The 13548-nt window shown below is 37.2% G+C and overlaps 1 pseudogene; it reads left to right on the top strand.

Moving 5' to 3' along the window:
• The first annotated feature begins 1815 nt into the window (after positions 1 to 1815).
• LOC148117958 (olfactory receptor 5V1-like) lies at positions 1816 to 2761 on the top strand (annotated as a pseudogene).
• The last annotated feature ends 10787 nt before the right edge of the window (positions 2762 to 13548 follow it).

Here is a 13548-nt window from a genome sequence, read left to right as displayed (position 1 = left end):
TGTCACACTTCTAATTCATTCAAAAGTGCTTAATATTTATTTATGTTTGAATTTGGAAGAGGAGGTTGTTTCGATGAATACAAGCACTGTCTCCACATGAACAAGTTCTGTACTGTATATATCAAGTCCATGTGTTTCATTGAATATGTTCAAAAAGCTAAGGGTAAAATGTAGGAACCATGTGATTTCAGGTACAATGGGCATATATTTGCCATATAATTTGGGAACCAATGGGGTATATTTATTAATAAGAATACTATTGATAAATATATTATAGTTCCCTTTTTTAAGGGTCATTTTTTATGTAAGTGAAAATAGTGGTAATTGATTGTATAAATTGAAATTTACTCTTAAGACATTACTCTTGTGAAAAAGGTGTCATCTTTATATACTTACACCTTCTCGCTGTTCTCAGAGACTAATTGTACTCAGTTTTTAACTATTTAGCATTCCTGCAGGGTTGTGAGCATTTGGAAGCTTACGAACTAATATGGCACAGTTTTGTTTTAACCTTTGTTATTCGCTCATTAACTATCCTTCAGTTGTATAATGGTATATACATCTATTTATTGTTATAGCAAATTTCTTTGTTATATTTTATGATTTTAATAGATCATTAGTTAAAGTTATTTTATTAAAAAATTTTCCATAACTGCTCTTGTTTCAGTTATTCCTTCAGGGATTGTTCTCTTCTTTCTTTGTTTGAAGCAAGGCCTTGCTTTGTAGTTCAGGGTGGCTTCAAATTCAAATTGCTCTTCTTTGCCTCTTGATATAGGAATTAGAGTCACATAGCACTATGACTACTTTTTCAGACACTCCCAGGAATCTTAATAGTCTTTATTTATGTGTTACCTGGGAAAATCCTTCAATACCTTTGTGAATAAAAATCATTACATACAACTCGCATGATTTACCTTATGCATTTTCATTGACAAAAGAAAATATTTATTGTTTTTAATCAAAAAAATGGGCAGGATAGTAGAATATTCCTCTTTATTTTGTTTTAACCAGGTTTTATATAAGAATTTCCAATAATGACACTAAAGAAAAAACTGTTTCAAAGTGCCAACATTTTGCATTTCCATGTGTTTAACTGGGTTCTTCCAGTTAAACACTGCTTCACACTGTTATTGTGAATCCAATTAAGTTAATGCTAGTGACTATATCTTACACATACGGACTTTAAAGTCATAAGAAGATTTCTGTATTTATTACTTCTGAGTAGAGATACTTGGCTTAAGAAAGAAATTGTCTTTCCTTTATATTCTTTACCCTGTTATTGACTTGATTTTCCACATATCTATTAACTCCTAGTATTTAATAATGGTTATGTATAGAGAATCTTTGCTATGATAATTATATAGTAACAATTAAATATGCAATGGGTACTTGACACACCTTTTCTATGCTCTATTAATTTTACTTGAAAGTGAGTCTAAAATTATGGATATTAAGATGAGATTAAATGAAATAAATATTTATGGGGATGTGAGAAATGCATCAGCTTTCATGAACAAAATCACATAATTAAAGGTTGCTAATGTCTATAATGGAAATATGCTTTTATGTTCTTGTTAATGTCTCAGAGGACTTTCTAAAGGTTAGGAACAAAAGGTAAGTATTTTAAGAAAGAGTATGACTAGTTCAATTTTAGGCAGAAATTTTAAGAACTTAAAACCTTAATTATTAATCTGTTATGAAATAGTAATTTACTATTAGTCTGATATTTCCACTGTCCATGAGTTCCCTGCTTTTCACTCTAATCTGCATTCTATTCTCTCATTTCCCTTAGAAACCCCCTTTCAGAGAAAGGACATGGATGTCTACAATCTTACCACAGTGACTCAGTTCATCCTCATAGGGCTCTCTGACCTCCCTGAGGTGCGTTATTCCCTCTTTGTGGCCTTTGTCATCATCTATCAGGTCACATTGCTGGGAAACGGGGCCATCCTCTTGGCCATAGTGACTGAGAGAAAGCTTCAAACTCCCATGTATTACCTGTTGGCAAATCTATCTCTGCTGGACATATTCTGTCCATCAGCCACTGTCCCCAAGATGCTCAAGAATCTCCTGACTGAAGATCACAGCATTTCCTTCATTGGATGTGCTTTGCAGCTCTATTTCTTGGTGGCCCTAACGGTGACTGAAGTTTTCTTGCTGGCTGTGATGGCTTATGACCGGTATGTGGCCATATACTTCCCTCTGCGTTATTCCCTCATCATGACCAAGGATCGCTGTGTGCAGATGTTGCTGGGGACCTGGGCAGCTGGGTTTCTCAACTCCTTCATCCACACAATGTCCACCTTTAGCCTGTCTTTCTGCAAGTCCAATCGAGTTAACCAGTACTACTGTGATATCCCCGTGTGGTGGCCCTGTCCTGCTCATCCACCTACATGGCAGAACTGCTTGTTTTAGTGTTAGGAGTATTTTTGGTGTTGGTGCTTTTCTGATCACTTTGATCTTCTACATATACATCGTGTACACCATCCTAAAGATCCAATCAGTAGAAGGGAAGCGCAAAGCCTTCTCCACCTGTGCTTCCCATCTTCTTGTAGTCTTCTTGTTCTATGGCACAACAATATTTACCTATACTCGCCCCTCCTCCAGCCAACACTCTCCTGCCAGAGACAGACTCATCTCTATGCTGTATGGGGTCATTACCCCCATGTTAAACCCCATTATCTACAGCCTGAGAAACACAGAAGTCAAAGGAGCACTCAGAAAAGTTTTACGTCTTAGAATATGTTCACAGAAAACATGATTGAAGAGTCTCTCTCAAATTTCTTAGAATCAATATACAGAAAGAGGTAGCAAAGTACTAAAATAGTGTATGTAAAGAAAGAAATTGATAACAAACATGCATTGAAGTTCACATATTGTTATGCACATCTCTCTATCCACTTTAATGTTTGTAATTGAGAAATAAAATTATTTGAGACTGAATAGGATTAGTGGGTTATTTGAAGTAACTGTATCTATTACTGTCTTATCAGTATCTACAGCTATATCTACGTACATGCCTATAATTATATACCAGCATTCTGGGCTTATATTTATTATTTATATATTACACTTCTAAAAACTGATTTCATTGATTCAAAAAACTTTGCCTTTTTAAAAATCTTTTCACCAATATCGAGAGAGAATTGCTTGGTTTCCCAGAAGATAAGCCATAAAGGATATGATGGCTCTTCTTTGTTTTCGTATCCATGATCTCTGTTATTTCAAATTTCTTTGACTTTGGAAGTTAGTATCATTTTAAACCATGTTTCTAACTGGTCTGGATTTAATTTGTATATACTCAGTTAGCAATTTAGAATTAAAGTTGGTACTAATTGTTATTAGAGAAATAAGAGAAATAATAATAAAAATAATTTCAAAAGGAGACCATCCTGTATGGAATAATAAGGTTACTCCCACAGGACATGGATCATTAAATGAAAACCACAGAACGAGGCATGGGACATCAAGGAGTTATTGGTCAGGGAAGCTAAACAAAACTCTAAATCAACACAAGATGTTGCCTTCGGTTACCACCTATAACTGGCTATATTCTTTTCAGTGATTATATCTGTAAATTTCTCATTTTATCTGAAAATTCATAGACAAAAATAAAACACTGTAATGTTCATTAACTTTCCATTTACATGATTTTATTAACAGCAAGTACAAATCTATTATCTATCTACCTACACCTACTATTTTATTTTCAAAAAGTAGTTTTAGATTTTATTTCATGTGTATGAAAGTTTTGCCTGCATGTGCGTATGTGTACCACGTGTGTGCCTGGTGTCTATGGAGAATAGAAGAAGATATTAAATCTACTGAAACTAGAATGACAGATCACTGTGGGCCGCCACCATCAGTTCTGAGAACTGGACCCGGGTCTTCTGCAAGAGCAGTGAGTGTTCTTAACTGCTAAGCCATAGCTCTAGCATCCATCTACCACCTATCAGTCAACTAGCCAACTATTTTCATAATTACTGTGCCAGCAAGAGTCAAGTGACAAGATATGTGTTCAAATCTGCTTGTGTTTCTGTTCATACTGGATCTGAGCTCTTTAATGTTCACGAGGATGGCATAGCTTTCACAAGATTCATCGTATGATACTGGTAACAAATTGTAAGGTTTGAGTCCAACAAAGAAAAGACTTTGAAAATGTAATAGTTTAATTATATTTTGAAGCAGTTTTTGCATACATTTATTCTTTGATGTTGTCCAGCCACAATATTCTACATGGCATGTCCAAGTTTTTACATTGAGACATGTACCTGCCATTTATTTATTTTACATGAAAGCAACTCAATTGAGTTTCAAAACAACTAAATTAATAGTTTTAAAAAGTTTATGAATATGTATTTTATATGTAACATTGACTGCATCTCAGGGCTTGAACACATTTGGTGGGTCTTTACCAGAAACTAAAATATCAATGTTAGAATATTTTTGTGCTTACATTAAATTAATTAACTATGTGTATGTAATTAATAATATTAATTAATTATAATGTGTCAACCCATTATAGGTTGACAGAAATGTGCATTGTCTCTGTACAGTTCCTGTTATTGTGACTCCCTAAGGATAAAGAAGGGATAATATAAAGGATGTACAAACCCCTGGTGTGGATCTTACATTTAACTGTGGACTTCATTTTCATCTACTGATGTAATTTGTTGGTCAGGTCTTTTGCTTTAATTTTCTCAAGTTTTAACTGGTAATATGACCCACTTTTAAGGCAAAAATTTCCTATACTTATACTATTTTTGCTAAGGTTCTTATGTTAAAACAAATACAGTTTAAATTATGCCAAGGTTTAAGGTTTGTCTTTTATTTTTGCCTGCAGGATTGTGAGCATTTGAGAACTTAAAACCGGTATAGCACAGTTTGGTTTTAATCATTAACAAACTGATTTTCAGTAGCAAGTGATTCTTTTTCTGTGTACGGCAGTAACTTGAAAAACGTTTTAATACCAAAGCTTCATTTATTGGTATTTACCATATTAAAAAATGGTAAGAAAAAATGATATTAAGAACATTTGAATTTTGGATAATTTGTAACAGTTGGTTAATGCTTGCCATGTATACCAATTGAATACACATTATACAAAAAACCACACAAAACACATAGATTAGTAAAAGCTTGCCAGAATCTTTAATTGAAAATTATTGATTTGTACATTAGCGGTGATACATAAAATTTTCTTGAAAATACACGATGGTAGCATTTTGCTTTTTGATTTATAATTCTTCAAAAATCCTTAATATTTATGTTTGAATCAGGAAGAAGAAATTGTTGAAAAACTAAAAGTACCACATGAACAAGTTCAGTACTGTATGTACCAAGACAATGTGGTTTATTCAATACTTTCAAAAAGCTAAGTGTAAAATATAAGGACAATATACTATCACTTATTTTGGATGCATACTAGTCATACAATTTGGGAAGAAACAGGTATGTTTATTAGTCAGAAAGTTATTGGATAATTTACTATAGTCCTTGTGTTAAAAAGTCAATTTTCTCTGTGTGACTACAAAAAGAGCTTATTTGTAAGCTAGAATTTGCTTTCTGCAGATATTGCTCTTACGATAAAGGTGTTATATTTATGCACTTGCTGCAATAGTTATATACCTACGGTGTTGTTCTCCGATATGAATTATACACATCTGTAGACAGATTTCTAACAGTCCTGTAGGATTCTGATCTTTTGAGAATGAAGTACTGATACGACACAGTTTTGTTTTAATCATTGTCATTCAGGCGTTCACTGTCATTCATTTGCATAGCGATATACACATTGTATTTTGTAACAAATTTCTTTGTTGTATTTTATGAATTGAAGAGATTGTCAGGCAGACTTTCTTCTCATTTTTTCCAATATATGCTGTTGTTTCAGAAGAGAAAATACCACTCTTCCGGGAATTGTTCTCTCACAGTCCTTTTGTTTGGAACAGAGCCTACCTTTGTAGCCCAGGGTGGCTTCAAATTAAAATTTTTCTTGCTTTAATCACCTAAATGTAGGAATTAAAGGTACACACCACTATATCAACACTCTCAGGAATCTTATTATTATTTATGTATTTCTTACATAGGAAAGAGTGATGGAAAAACCTTTAAAACATTTGTGAATAAAATCCTTATGTATAATTTTCATTATTTGTCTGAAGCATTTTAAATGATCATAAAATATTTATTGTTTTATATGAAAAAATAAATTGTTATGAAAATAGAATGTTCATTTTAATTTTTTAAAATGTGAATTGATTTTTAATATCAGTAAGATAAATACAATACATTTAAATACAGAATATATAATAGATATATATATACAAAACATTAAAAAAATCACATCATAGTCAAGGCAAAACAACGGAAGACATAGAGCTTAAGAGAAGGCACTAAAAGCTGAGATCTACTTGTTCACCCTCTCAAGAGTCCCATAAAAATATTAAGTTGATAACTATAATGTATATGCAGAGGACTTGGTGCAGACCTATGCACGTTCTGGACTTACTGTTTCAGTCTTTGTGAGTTCATAGGAGACTTTTTCAGTTGATTTACAGAGCATTGCTATCCTGTGGTCCTCTCTTCCCTCTGGCTCTTACACTCTTCCTACCTCTTCTTCCATAGGATTTCCTGAACGTTGAGGGAAGGATTTGATAACCCATTTAGAGCAGTGTGTTACAAGGTCTTTCTTTCTTTCTTTCTGCCTGATGTCTGACTGTGGTTCTCTTTATTTGTTCTTATCTGCTACAAGAGGAAGCTTCTTTGATGATGGCTGAAGAAGGCCCTGATCTAGGAGTATAGAAGAATATTATTAGACATCATTTTATTGTTCTTTATTTTCTTTTTTTTGAAAGTAATTTTATTAAATTATAAAAGTTTCCATTTACGCCCCTCTTCCCAACACCCTCCCACTCCCCCCCTCCCTCTCCTCCTCCCTCTTTGTCCCTAAGGGCAGTCAGGGTTTCCTGCTCTGTGGGAAGTTCAAGTTCCTCCCCCCTCCCTCCAGGTACAGGAAGGTGAGTATCCAAACAGACTGGATCCCCAAAATCCAGTATATGCAGAGGAAACTAGCCACAGTGTCATTGTCAATGGCTTCTCAAAGACTCCGGGCCAGCCACATTCAGAGAATCCGGCCACATTCAGAGAATCTGGTTGGATCACGTGCTCGTTCAGTCGCAGTCCAACTGTCCTTGGTAAACTCTCATTAGATCCAACCCCTTGTATCAGTGGGTGATAGCATCCCTCGCAGTCCTTCGTCATTTTCTTCGTCCTTCTGCTCCTCATTTGGACCTTGGGGGGCTCAGTCCGGTGCTCCAATGTGGGTCTCCGTCTGTATCGCCATCCATCGCCAGATGAAGGATCTATGGTGATAAGCAAAATATTCATCAGTATGGTTATGGACCAAGGCCGGTTCAGGCACCCTCTCCTCTGTCCAGAGAACAATCTGGGGATCTCTCCTTGGACCTGGGATCCCATATATAATCAAGTTTCCTGTAAACCCTAAAATGACTCCCTTAGTTGAAATATATTCTTCCCTGATCCCATATTCATCCTTCCTCCCTTCCCCCCATCCTGGTCAACCGAGCTTTCTCCATTCCTCCCCTACTCCCTTCTCTCTAACCCTCTCCCCTTCCAACAACCCTCCCTCCCCCATGCACCCAAGGTTACCTGGGACTCTTGACTATTTCCTACCTCCTGGCGGATAGCTAAATAATCTTCATCAGGTTCGTCTTCTTATTTAGCTTCTCTAGGATCACGAATAATAGGCTCAAAGACCTTTAATTATGGTTAGAATCCACTTATGAATGAATACATACCCTGTTCCTCTTTTTGGGTCTGGCTTACCTCACTCAGTAAAGCGTTTTCTATGTCCATCCATTTGCATGCAAAATTCAAGATGTCATTATTTTTTACCGCTGAGTAAAACTCTAATGTATATATGTTCCACACCTTTTTAAACCATTCTTCTATTGAGGGGCACCTAGGCTGTTTCCAGGTTCTGGCTATTACAAATAGTGCTGCTATGAACATAGTTGAACAAATGCTTTTGTAGTATGTTAGGGAATCTCTAGGGTATATTCCCAAGAGTGGAATTGCTGGGTCCTGAGGGAGGTTGACTCTCAGTTTCCTAAGAAACCGCCACACTGATTTCCACAGTGGCTGCACAAGTTTGCATTCCCACCAACAATGGATGAGTGTTCCCCTCACCCCACATCCTCTCCAGCATAGGCTATCATTGGTGTTTTTGACTTTAGCTATTCTGACAGGTGTAAGATGGTATCTCAAAGTGGTTTTGATTTGCATTTCCCTGATCGCTAAGGAGGTTGAGCATGACCTTAAGTGTCTTCTGGCCATTTGAAGTTCATCTGTTGTGAATTCTCTGTTCAGTTCAGTACCCCATTTTTTAATTGGGTTAATTAGAGTTTTAGTGTCTAGTTTCTTGAGTTCTTTGTATATTTTGGAGATCAGACCTTTGTCTGATGAGGGGTTGGTGAAGATCTTCTCCCAGTCAGAAGGCAGCCTTTTTGTCTTACTGACAGTGTCCTTTGCTTTACAGAAGCTTCTCAGTTTCAGTAGATCCCATTTATTCATTGTTTCTCTTATTGTCTGTGCTGCTGGGGTCCTACTTAGGAAGTGATCTCCTGGCCTATGTCTTGTAGACTACTTCCCACTTTCTCTTCTATCTGGTTCAAAGTGGACAGATTAATGTTGATGTCTTTAATCCATTTGGACCTGAGTTTTGTGCATGGTGATAGGTATGGATCTACTTTCATCCTTCTACAGGTTGACATCCAGTTATGCCAGCACCATTTGTTAAAGATGCTTTCCTTCTTCCATTGTATACCTTTAGCTCCCTTGTCAAAAATTAGGTGCTCATAGGTTTGTGTGTTAATATCCGGGTCTTCTATTCGATTCCAAAGGTCGATATCTCTGTTCTTATGCCAATACCAAGCTGTTTTCAATACTGTAGCTCTGTAATAGAGTTTGAAGTCAGGGATGGTAATGCCTCCTGAAGTTCCTTTATTGTATAAGATTGTTTTGGCTATCCTGGGTTTTTTGTTTTGCCATATAAACTTGATTATTGTTTTCTCAAGGTCTGTGAAGAAGTTTGATGGGATTTTGATGGGGATTGCATTGAATCTATAGATTGCTTTTGGTAGAATTGCCATTTTTACTATGTTGATCCTCCCAATCCAAGAACAAGGGAGATCTTTCCATTTTCTGGTATCCTCCTCAATTTCTTTCTTCAAAGACTTAAAGTTCTTGTCAAATAGGTCTTTCACTTCCTTGGTTAGAGTAACCCCAAGATATTTTATGCTATTTGTGGCTATCGTGAAAGGTGATGTTTCTCTGATTTCCCTCTCTGCTTCTTTATCCTTTGTGTATAGGAGGGCCACTGATTTTTTGGAGTTGATCTTGTATCCTGCCACGTTACTAAAGGTGTTTATCAGCTGTAGGAGTTCTTTGGTAGAGTTTTTGGGGTCACTTATGTACACTATCATATCATCTGCAAATAACGAAAGTTTAACTTCATCCTTTCCAATTCGAATCCCCTTGATCTCCTTATGTTGTCTTATTGCTATTGCTAGAACTTCAAGCACTATATTGAAGAGGTATGGTGAGAGTGGACAGCCTTGTCGTGTTCCTGATTTTAGTGGAAAGGCTTTGAGTTTCTCTCCATTCAATTTGATGTTAGCTGTTGGCTTGCTGTATATTGCTTTTATTATATTTAGGTATGATCCTTGTATCCCCAGTCTCTCCAACACCTTTATCATAAATGGGTGTTGAATTTTGTCAAATGCTTTTTCAGCATCCAATGAAATGATCATAAGGTTTTTTTCTTTCAGTTTATTTATATGATGGATTACATTGATAGATTTGCATATGTTGAACTAGCCCTGCATCTCTGGGATGAAGCCTACTTGATCATAATGGATAATTTTTCTAATGTGTTCTTGGATTCGGTTTGCCAGGATTTTATTGAGAATTTTCGCGTCGATGTTCTTGAGTGAGATTGGCCTGTAATTCTCTTTCTTGGTTGTGTCTTTGTGTGGTTTTGGTATTAAGGTAACTGTAGCTTCATAAAAGGAGTTTGGCAATGACTCTTCTGTTTCTATATTATGGAATACATTAAGGAGTATAGGTATTAGCTCTTCCTGGAAGTTCTGGTAGAATTCTGCATTGAAACCATCTGGTCCTGGGCTTTTTTTGGCAGGGAGATTTCTGATAACATCTTCTAATTTTTCACGACTAACAGGTCTATTTAGATTGTTCACCTGTTCTTGGTTCAACTTTGGTATATGGTACTTATCTAAAAAAATGTCCATTTCTTTTACATTTTCCAACTTTGTGGCATATAAACTTTCGTAGTAAGATCTAATGATTCTCTGAATTTCCTCTGTGTCTGTGGTTATATCCCCCTTTTCATTTCTGATCCTATTAATTTGCATGTGCTCTCTCTGCCGTTTGATTAATTTGGATAGGGGTTTTTCAATCTTGTTGATTTTCTCCAAGAACTAGCTTTTTGATTCATTGATTCTTTGGATTGTTTTCTCTGTTTCTATTTTGTTGATTTCAGCCCTCAGTTTGATTATTTCCAGTCTTCTACTCCTCCTGGGTGAATCAGCTTCTTTTTTTTCTAGAGCTTTCAAGTGTGCTGTTAGGTCTCCAATGTGTGCTTTCTCCGTTTTCTTTATTTGGGCACCTATTGCTATGAACTTTCCTCTTAGCACTGCTTTCATAGTGTCCCGTAGGTTTGAGTATGTTGTGTCTTTGTTTTCATTAAATTCAAGGAAGACTTTAATTTCTTTCTTAATTTCGTCCTTGACCCAGGGGTGATTTAGTAGTTGACTGTTCAACTTCCATGAGTTTGTTGACTTCCTGGGGGTAGCATTGTTGTTGAATTCTAATTTTAATCCATGGTGATCTGACAAGACACAGGTGGTTACTAATATTTTTTTGTATCTGTGGAAGTTTGCTTTGTTACCAAGTATGTGGTCAATCTTTGAGAAGGTTCCATGAACTGCAGAGAAGAAGGTATATTCTTTCCTATTTGGGTGGAGTGTTCTATAGATGTCTGTTAAGTCCATTTGATTCAATACCTCCAATAAATCTCTTAATTCTCTGTTTGGTTTCTGTCTGATTGACCTGTCCATTGGTGAGAGAGGAGTGTTGAAGTCTCCTACTATTAGTGTGTGTGGTTTGATGACTGCCTTGAGTTCTAGAAGAGTTTCTTTTACATATGTGGGTGCCTTTATATTAGGGGCATAGATATTCAGGATTGAGACTTCTTCCTGATGAGTTGTTCCTGTTATGAGTATGAAATGTCCATCTCCATCTCTTCTGATTGATTTTAGTTTGAAGTCGATTTTGTTAGATATTAGAATGGCCACACCCGCTTGTTTCTTAGGTCCATTTGCTTGGAAAACCTTTTCCCAACCCTTTACTCTGAGTAGGTGTCTGTCTTTGTGGTTGAGGTGTGTTTCTTGTAAACAGCAGAATGTTGGGTCCTGTTTTCGTATCCAATCTCTAAGTCTGTGCCTCTTTATAGGTGAATTGAGTCCATTGATATTAAGAGATATTAATGACCATTGGTTGTTGACTCCAGTCATTTTTTTTGGGGGGGGGGAATAGAGTGTATGTGTTTTCCTTCTTTGAATTGTGCTAGTGAAGGGTCGCTAGATGTCTGAATTATTGTAGTCAGTGTTTGCAATGTTGGATTTCTTGGGATGTAATTTTCCTTCTAATATTCTCTGTAAGGCTGGATTAGTAGTTACGTATTGTCTAAATTTGTTTTTATCCTGGAATATTTTGTTTTCTCCGTTGATAGTGAACGAAAGCTTGGCTGGGTATAGTAGTCTGGGCTTGCATCCATGGTCCCTTAGTTTCTGCAGTACCTCTATTCAGGACCTTCTGGCTTTCATGGTTTCTATAGAGAAGTCTGGTGTAAGTCTGATAGGTTTACCTTTATAGGTTACTTGACCTTTTTCCTTTGCAGCTCTTAATATCCTTTCTTTAATATGACTGCTTTGTGTTTTGATTATTATATGGCGAGGGGATGTTTTTTTCTGATCCAGTCTATTCGGTGTTCTGTATGCTTCTTGCACCTTCATAGGAATATCCCTCTTTAGGATGGGAAAGTTTTTTTCTATAATTTTGTTGAATATATTTTCTGGACCTTTGATCTGCAATTCTTCTCCTTCTTCTACTCCTATTATTCTTAGATTTGGTTTTTTTTTATTATGTCCCATATTTCCTGAATGTTTTGTGATGAGAATTTGTTGGATTTGCTGTTTTCTTTGGTCAGGGCGTTTATTTTCTCTATGGTGTCTTCATAATCTGAGATTCGTTCTTCTATCTCTTGTATTCTATTGGTTATGCTTGATTCTGTAGTCTCCGTTCGTTTACCTAGATTTTCCATATCCAGCCGGCCCTCGGTTTGTGTTTTCTTCACTGCCTCCATTTCAGTTTTCAATTCTTGAACTGATTCCATTACCTGTTTGATTGTTTTTTCTTGGTTTCCCAGGGTATCATTTACGAATTTACTCATTTCTTCAAACTTTTTGTTATATTTGTCTTCCATTTCTTTACTCATTTCTTCCATCTTTTTGTTATATTTCTGTTCTATTTCTTTAAGTGAGTTATTCATATCCTGTTTAAGAGACTCTATTGCTTTCATAATGACACTGTTTTCCACTTCTTCCGGAATAGGGCGTTCAAGTCCTTCTGTCGTAAGATCGCTGGGATCTGGTGTTTTCATGTTGTTTTTCAGATTGTTGGAGGAATTCTTGCCTTGGCCCCTGCCCATCTCTTCCTTCAGATGCTCTCCAATGGCTCTTCCCTCCGCTGGGTCTTCTTCTACTGGATTAGTGCCCCTTGCTATCCAGGAATCACTTTGTCTGCAGCCTTAGCTTGCTGCAGGCAGGCTATTAGAACAAAGGGACTTCCTTCCCTTTGCACTCACCACCTGTCCCGACCCGCGGTGCCCACCCCGGCTGAGATGGAGGAATTTAAGCCCCGAAAAAGGGAGTGGGGAGGGGAGGGGTTCCAGGCAGAAAGCTGGGATGGCGTAGCAGGAGAGATGGATTAGCTGGGGAAAGCTGCCCCTTTGGAGTAGCCAGGGAGATAAGGATGGCGGGAATAATGTGTGTTCCCTAACCAGACTTGTATGGCGGTCAACACACTTACCCCTCCACAGGATCAGAGCCCCTCGCTGGTCAGAAGTCTCCCTGCCTGCAGTCTTAGCTTGCTGCAGGCCGGCTATCAGAACAAAGGGACTCCCGTCCCTTTGCACTCACCGCCTGACCCGGCCCACGGTGCCCACCCCGGCTGAGATGGAGGAATTTAAGCCCTGAAAAAGGGAGAAGGGAGGGGAGGGGTTCCAGGCAGAAAGCTGGGATGGCATAGCAGGAAAGAGGGATTAGCTGGGGGAAGCTGCCCCTTTGGAGTAGCCAGGGAGATAAGGATGGCGGGAATATTGTGTGTTCCCTAACCGGACTTGTATGGCGGTCAACACACTTACCCCTCCACAGGATCAGAGCCCCT

This window comes from Myodes glareolus, chromosome 24, assembly GCF_982192425.1.
Source record: "Myodes glareolus chromosome 24, mMyoGla1.1, whole genome shotgun sequence".
Taxonomy (NCBI): Eukaryota; Metazoa; Chordata; class Mammalia; order Rodentia; family Cricetidae; genus Myodes; species Myodes glareolus.
Note: the sequence above shows the minus strand (reverse complement) of the source record. Positions and strands in the feature narration are given on the sequence as shown.